This window comes from Halictus rubicundus, unplaced genomic scaffold (genome assembly GCF_050948215.1).
Source record: "Halictus rubicundus isolate RS-2024b unplaced genomic scaffold, iyHalRubi1_principal scaffold0044, whole genome shotgun sequence".
Classification (NCBI taxonomy): domain Eukaryota; kingdom Metazoa; phylum Arthropoda; class Insecta; order Hymenoptera; family Halictidae; genus Halictus; species Halictus rubicundus.
Window position 1 is genome coordinate 659,228 of NW_027488585.1, and position 9,107 is coordinate 668,334.

Genomic DNA, 9,107 nt, shown 5'->3' on the forward strand with positions numbered 1-9,107 from the left:
GGATAGGATAGGATAGAGAATAGGATAGGATAGAGGATAGGATAGGATAGAGGATAGGATAGGATAGAGGATAGAATAGGATAGAGGATTGGATAGGAGAGAGGATACGATAGGATAGTGGATAGGATAGAGGATAGGATAGGATAGAGGATAGGATAGGATACAGGATAGGATAGGATAGAGGATAGGATAGGATAGAGGATAGGATAGGATAGAGGATAGGATAGGATATAGAATAGGATAGGATATAGGATAGGATAGGATAGAGGATAGGATAGGATATAGAATAGGATAGGATACAGGATAGGATAGGATAGAGCATAGGATAGGATAGAGGATAGGATAGGATACAGGATAGGATATGATAGAGGATAGGATAGGATAGAGGATAGGATAGGATAGAGGATAGGATAGGATAGAGGATAGGATAGGATAGAGGATAGGATAGGATAGAGGATAGGATAGGATAGAGGATAGGATAGGATACAGGATAGGATAGGATACAGGATAGAGGTTAGGATAGGATAGAGGATAGGATAGGATAGAGGATGGGATAGGATAGAGGATAGTATAGGATAGCGGATAGGATAGGATAGATAATAGGATAGGATAGAGGATAGGATAGGGTAGGGGATAGGATAGGATAGGATAGCGGATAGGATAGGATACAGGATAGGATAGGATAGAGGATAGGATAGGATAGAGGATAGGATAGGATACAGGATAGGATAGGAAAGAGGTTAGGATAGGATAGAGGATAGGATAGGCTACAAAAAAAGGATAGGATACAGGATAGGATAGGATAGAGGATAGGATAGGATAGAGGATTGGATAGGATAGAGGATAGGATAGGATAGGATAGAGGACAGGACATAGGATTGGATAGGATAGAGAATAGGATACGCTACTGGATAGGATAGGATTGGATAGAGAATAGGATGGGATAGAGGATCTGATAGGATAGAGGATAGGATAGGATATAGAATAGGATAGGATATAGGATAGGATAGGATAGAGGATAGGATAGGATAGAGGATAGGATAGGATAGAGGATAGGATAGGATAGAGGATAGGATAGGATAGAGGATAGGATAGGATAGAGGATAGGATAGGATAGAGGATAGGATAGGATAGAGGATAGGATAAGTTATAGGATAGGATAGGGGATAGGATAGAGGATAGGATAGGATACAGGATAGGATAGGATAGAGGATAGGATAGGATAGGGGATAGGCTAGGATAGAAGATAGGATAGGATAGAGGATAGGATAGGATAGAGAATAGGATAGGATAGAGGATAGGATAGGATAGAGGATAGGATAGGATAGAGGATAGAATAGGATAGAGGATTGGATAGGAGAGAGGATACGATAGGATAGTGGATAGGATAGAGGATAGGATAGGATAGAGGATAGGATAGGATACAGGATAGGATAGGATAGAGGATAGGATAGGATAGAGGATAGGATAGGATAGAGGATAGAATAGGATAGAGGATAGGATAGGGGAGAGGATAGGATAGGATAGAGGATACAATAGGATAGAGGATATGTTAGGATAGAGGATCGGATAGGATAGAGGATAGGATATGTTAGAGGATAGGATAGGATAGAGGATAGGATAGGATGGAGGATAGAATAGGATAGAGGATAGGATAGGATAGAGGATAGGATAGGATACAGGATACGATATTATAGATGATAGGATAGGATACAGGATAGTGTCGCATAGAGGATAGGATAGGATAGAGGATAGGATAGGATAGAGGGTAGGATAGGATAGAGGATAGGATAGGATACAGGATAGGATAGGATAGGATAGAGGATAGGATAGGATAGAGGATAGGATAGGATAGAGGATGGGATAGGATAGAGGATAGTATAGGATAGCGGATAGGACAGGATAGATAATAGGATAGGATAGGGTAGGGGATAGGATAGGATAGGATAGCGGATAGGATAGGATACAGGATAGGATAGGATAGAGGATAGGATAGGATACAGGATAGGATAGGATACAGGATAGGATAGGAAAGAGGTTAGGATAGGATAGAGGATAGGATAGGCTACAAAAAAAGGAAAGGATACAGGATAGGATAGGATAGAGGATAGGATAGGATAGAGGATTGGATAGGATAGAGGATAGGATAGGATAGGATAGAGGACAGGACATAGGATTGGATAGGATAGAGAATAGGATACGCTACTCGATAGGATAGGATTGGATAGAGAATAGGATGGGATAGAGGATCTGATAGGATAGAGGATAGGATAGGATATAGAATAGGATAGGATATAGGATAGGATAGGATAGAGGATAGGATAGGATAGAGGATAGGATAGGATAGAGGATAGGATAGGATAGAGGATAGGATAGGATAGGATAGAGGATAGGATAGGATAGAGGATAGGATAGGATAGAGGATAGGATAGGATAGAGGATAGGATAAGTTATAGGATAGGATAGGGGATAGGATAGAGGATAGGATAGGATACAGGATAGGATAGGATAGAGGATAGGATAGGATAGGGGATAGGATAGGATAGAGGATAGGATCGGATAGAGGATAGGATAGGATAGAGGATAGAATAGGATATAGGATAGGATAGGATGGAGGATAGGATAGGATAGAGGATAGGATAGGATAGAGGATAGGATAGGGTAGAGGATAGGATAGGATACAGGATAGGATAGGATAGAGGATAGGATAGGATAGGGGATAGGATAAGATAGAGGATAGGATAGGATAGAGGATAGAATAGGATAGAGGATAGGATAGGATAGAGGTTAGGATAGGATAGGAAAGATATTATACGAAAGAGGATAGGATATGATAGAGGATACGATATTATAGAGGATAGGATAGGATAGAGGATTGGATAGGAGAGAGGAAACGATAGGATAGTGGATAGGATAGAGAATAGGATAGGACAGAGGATAGGATGGGATAGAGGATAGGATAGAGGATTGGATGGGATAGAGGATAGGATAGGATAGAGGATAGGATAGGATAGAGGATAGGATAGGATAGAGAATAGGATTGGATAGATGATATTATAGGAAAGAGGATAGGATATGATAGAGGATACGATATTATAGAGGATAGGATAGGATAGAGGATTGGATAGGAGAGAGGAAACGATAGGATAGTGGATAGGATAGAGAATAGGATAGGACAGAGGATAGGATGGGATAGAGGATAGGATAGATGATTGGATGGGATAGAGGATAGGATAGGATAGAGGATAGGATAGGATAGAGGATAGGATAGGATAGAGGATAGAATAGGATAGAGGATAGGATAGGGGAGAGGATAGGATAGGATAGAGGATACAATAGGATAGAGGATAGGATATGATACAGGATAGGATAGGATAGAGGATTGGATAGGGGATAGGATAGGATAGAGGTTAGGATAGGATAGGATAGAGCATAGGAGAGGATAGAAGATAGGATAGGATAGAGGATAGGATAGGATAGAGAATAGGATAGGATAGAGGATAGGATAGGATAGAGGATAGGATAGGATAGAGGATAGAATAGGATAGAGGATTGGATAGGAGAGAGGATACGATAGGATAGTGGATAGGATAGAGGATAGGATAGGATAGAGGATAGGATAGGATACAGGATAGGATAGGATAGAGGATAGGATAGGATAGAGGATAGGATAGGATAGAGGATAGAATAGGATAGAGGATAGGATAGGGGAGAGGATAGGATAGGATAGAGGATACAATAGGATAGAGGATATGTTAGGATAGAGGATCGGATAGGATAGAGGATAGGATATGTTAGAGGATAGGATAGGATAGAGGATAGGATAGGATGGAGGATAGAATAGGATAGAGGATAGGATAGGATAGAGGATAGGATAGGATAGAGGATAGGATAGGATACAGGATAGGATAGGATAGAGTATAGGATAGGATACAGGATAGGATAAGATAGAGGATACGATATTATAGAGGATAGGATAGGTTAGAGGATCGGATAGGATAGAGGAATGGATAGGAGAGAGGATACGATAGGATAGTGGATAGGACAGAGAGTAGGATAGGACAGAGGATAGGATAGGATAGAGGATAGGATAGGATAGAGGATAGGATAAGTTATAGGATAGGATAGGGGATAGGATAGAGGATATGATAGGATACAGGATAGGATAGGATAGAGGATAGGATAGGATAGGGGATAGGATAGGATAGAAGATAGGATAGGATAGAGGATAGGATAGGATAGAGAATAGGATAGGATAGAGGATAGGATAGGATAGAGGATAGGATAGGATAGAGGATAGAATAGGATAGAGGATTGGATAGGAGAGAGGATACGATAGGATAGTGGATAGGATAGAGGATAGGATAGGATAGAGGATAGGATAGGATACAGGATAGGATAGGATAGAGGATAGGATAGGATAGAGGATAGGATAGGATAGAGGATAGGATAGGATATAGAATAGGATAGGATATAGGATAGGATAGGATAGAGGATAGGATAGGATATAGAATAGGATAGGATACAGGATAGGATAGGATAGAGCATAGGATAGGATAGAGGATAGGATAGGATACAGGATAGGATATGATAGAGGATAGGATAGGATAGAGGATAGGATAGGATAGAGGATAGGATAGGATAGAGGATAGGATAGGATAGAGGATAGGATAGGATAGAGGATAGGATAGGATAGAGGATAGGATAGGATACAGGATAGGATAGGATACAGGATAGAGGTTAGGATAGGATAGAGGATAGGATAGGATAGAGGATGGGATAGGATAGAGGATAGTATAGGATAGCGGATAGGATAGGATAGATAATAGGATAGGATAGAGGATAGGATAGGGTAGGGGATAGGATAGGATAGGATAGCGGATAGGATAGGATACAGGATAGGATAGGATAGAGGATAGGATAGGATAGAGGATAGGATAGGATACAGGATAGGATAGGAAAGAGGTTAGGATAGGATAGAGGATAGGATAGGCTACAAAAAAAGGATAGGATACAGGATAGGATAGGATAGAGGATAGGATAGGATAGAGGATTGGATAGGATAGAGGATAGGATAGGATAGGATAGAGGACAGGACATAGGATTGGATAGGATAGAGAATAGGATACGCTACTGGATAGGATAGGATTGGATAGAGAATAGGATGGGATAGAGGATCTGATAGGATAGAGGATAGGATAGGATATAGAATAGGATAGGATATAGGATAGGATAGGATAGAGGATAGGATAGGATAGAGGATAGGATAGGATAGAGGATAGGATAGGATAGAGGATAGGATAGGATAGAGGATAGGATAGGATAGAGGATAGGATAGGATAGAGGATAGGATAAGTTATAGGATAGGATAGGGGATAGGATAGAGGATAGGATAGGATACAGGATAGGATAGGATAGAGGATAGGATAGGATAGGGGATAGGATAGGATAGAAGATAGGATAGGATAGAGGATAGGATAGGATAGAGAATAGGATAGGATAGAGGATAGGATAGGATAGAGGATAGGATAGGATAGAGGATAGAATAGGATAGAGGATTGGATAGGAGAGAGGATACGATAGGATAGTGGATAGGATAGAGGATAGGATAGGATAGAGGATAGGATAGGATACAGGATAGGATAGGATAGAGGATAGGATAGGATAGAGGATAGGATAGGATAGAGGATAGAATAGGATAGAGGATAGGATAGGGGAGAGGATAGGATAGGATAGAGGATACAATAGGATAGAGGATATGTTAGGATAGAGGATCGGATAGGATAGAGGATAGGATATGTTAGAGGATAGGATAGGATAGAGGATAGGATAGGATGGAGGATAGAATAGGATAGAGGATAGGATAGGATAGAGGATAGGATAGGATACAGGATACGATATTATAGATGATAGGATAGGATACAGGATAGTGTCGCATAGAGGATAGGATAGGATAGAGGATAGGATAGGATAGAGGGTAGGATAGGATAGAGGATAGGATAGGATACAGGATAGGATAGGATAGGATAGAGGATAGGATAGGATAGAGGATAGGATAGGATAGAGGATGGGATAGGATAGAGGATAGTATAGGATAGCGGATAGGACAGGATAGATAATAGGATAGGATAGAGGATAGGATAGGGTAGGGGATAGGATAGGATAGGATAGCGGATAGGATAGGATACAGGATAGGATAGGATAGAGGATAGGATAGGATACAGGATAGGATAGGATAGGATAGAGGATAGGATAGGATAGAGGATAGGATAGGATAGAGGATAGGATAGGATAGAGGATAGGATAGGATAGAGGATAGGATAAGTTATAGGATAGGATAGGGGATAGGATAGAGGATAGGATAGGATACAGGATAGGATAGGATAGAGGATAGGATAGGATAGGGGATAGGATAGGATAGAGGATAGGATCGGATAGAGGATAGGATAGGATAGAGGATAGAATAGGATATAGGATAGGATAGGATGGAGGATAGGATAGGATAGAGGATAGGATAGGATAGAGGATAGGATAGGGTAGAGGATAGGATAGGATACAGGATAGGATAGGATAGAGGATAGGATAGGATAGGGGATAGGATAGGATAGAGGATAGGATAGGATAGAGGATAGAATAGGATAGAGGATAGGATAGGATAGAGGTTAGGATAGGATAGGAAAGATATTATACGAAAGAGGATAGGATATGATAGAGGATACGATATTATAGAGGATAGGATAGGATAGAGGATTGGATAGGAGAGAGGAAACGATAGGATAGTGGATCGGATAGAGAATAGGATAGGACAGAGGATAGGATGGGATAGAGGATAGGATAGAGGATTGGATGGGATAGAGGATAGGATAGGATAGAGGATAGGATAGGATAGAGGATAGGATAGGATAGAGAATAGGATTGGATAGATGATATTATAGGAAAGAGGATAGGATATGATAGAGGATACGATATTATAGAGGATAGGATAGGATAGAGGATTGGATAGGAGAGAGGAAACGATAGGATAGTGGATAGGATAGAGAATAGGATAGGACAGAGGATAGGATGGGATAGAGGATAGGATAGATGATTGGATGGGATAGAGGATAGGATAGGATAGAGGATAGGATAGGATAGAGGATAGGATAGGATAGAGGATAGAATAGGATAGAGGATAGGATAGGGGAGAGGATAGGATAGGATAGAGGATACAATAGGATAGAGGATAGGATATGATACAGGATAGGATAGGATAGAGGATTGGATAGGGGATAGGATAGGATAGAGGTTAGGATAGGATAGGATAGAGCATAGGAGAGGATAGAAGATAGGATAGGATAGAGGATAGGATAGGATAGAGAATAGGATAGGATAGAGGATAGGATAGGATAGAGGATAGGATAGGATAGAGGATAGAATAGGATAGAGGATTGGATAGGAGAGAGGATACGATAGGATAGTGGATAGGATAGAGGATAGGATAGGATAGAGGATAGGATAGGATACAGGATAGGATAGGATAGAGGATAGGATAGGATAGAGGATAGGATAGGATAGAGGATAGAATAGGATAGAGGATAGGATAGGGGAGAGGATAGGATAGGATAGAGGATACAATAGGATAGAGGATATGTTAGGATAGAGGATCGGATAGGATAGAGGATAGGATATGTTAGAGGATAGGATAGGATAGAGGATAGGATAGGATGGAGGATAGAATAGGATAGAGGATAGGATAGGATAGAGGATAGGATAGGATAGAGGATAGGATAGGATACAGGATAGGATAGGATAGAGTATAGGATAGGATACAGGATAGGATAAGATAGAGGATACGATATTATAGAGGATAGGATAGGTTAGAGGATCGGATAGGATAGAGGAATGGATAGGAGAGAGGATACGATAGGATAGTGGATAGGACAGAGAGTAGGATAGGACAGAGGATAGGATAGGATAGAGGATAGGATAGATGATTGGATGGGATAGAGGATAGGATAGGATAGAGGATAGGATAGGATAGAGGATAGGATAGGATAGAGGATAGAATAGGATAGAGGATAGGATAGGGGAGAGGATAGGATAGGATAGAGGATACAATATGATAGAGGATAGGATAGGATACAGGATAGGATAGGATAGAGGATAGGATAGGGGATAGGATAGGATAGAGGATAGGATAGGATAGAGTATAGGATAGGATAGAAGATAGGATAGGATAGAGGATAGGATAGGATAGAGGTTAGGATAGGATAGAGGATAGGATAGGATAGAGGATAGGATAGGTTAGAGGATCGGTTGGGATAGAGGATTGGATAAAAGAGAGGATACCATAGGATAGTGGATAGGATAGAGAATAGGATAGGACAGAGGATAGGATAGGATAGAGGATAGGATAGATGATTGGATGGGATAGAGGATAGGATAGGATAGAGGATAGGATAGGATAGAGGATAGGATATTATAGAGGATAGGATAGGATAGAGGATCGGATAGGATAGAGGATAGGATAGGATAGAGGATAGGATAGGATAGAGGATAGGATAGGATAGACGATAGGATAGGATAGAGGATAGGATAGGATAGAGGATAGGATAGGATAGAGGATAGGATAGGATAGAGGATAGGATAGGATAGAGGATAGGATAGGATACAGGATACGATATTATAGGTGATAGGATAGGATAGAGGATAGTATCGCATAGAGGATAGGATAGAGGATGGGATAGGATAGAGGATAGGATAGGATATTATAGAGGATAGGATAGGATAGAGGATAGGATAGGTTAGAGGATCGGTTGGGATAGAGGATTGGATAAAAGAGAGGATACCATAGGATAGTGGATAGGATAGAGAATAGGATAGGACAGAGGATAGGATAGGATAGAGGATAGGATAGATGATTGGATGGGATAGGGGATAGGATAGGATAGAGGATAGGATAGGATAGAGGATAGGATAGGATAGAGGATAGGATATTATAGAGGATAGGATAGGATAGAGGATCGGATAGGATACAGAATAGGATAGGATAGAGGATAGGATAGGATAGAGGATAGGATAGGATAGAGGATAGGATAGGATAGAGGATAGGATAGGATAGAGGATAG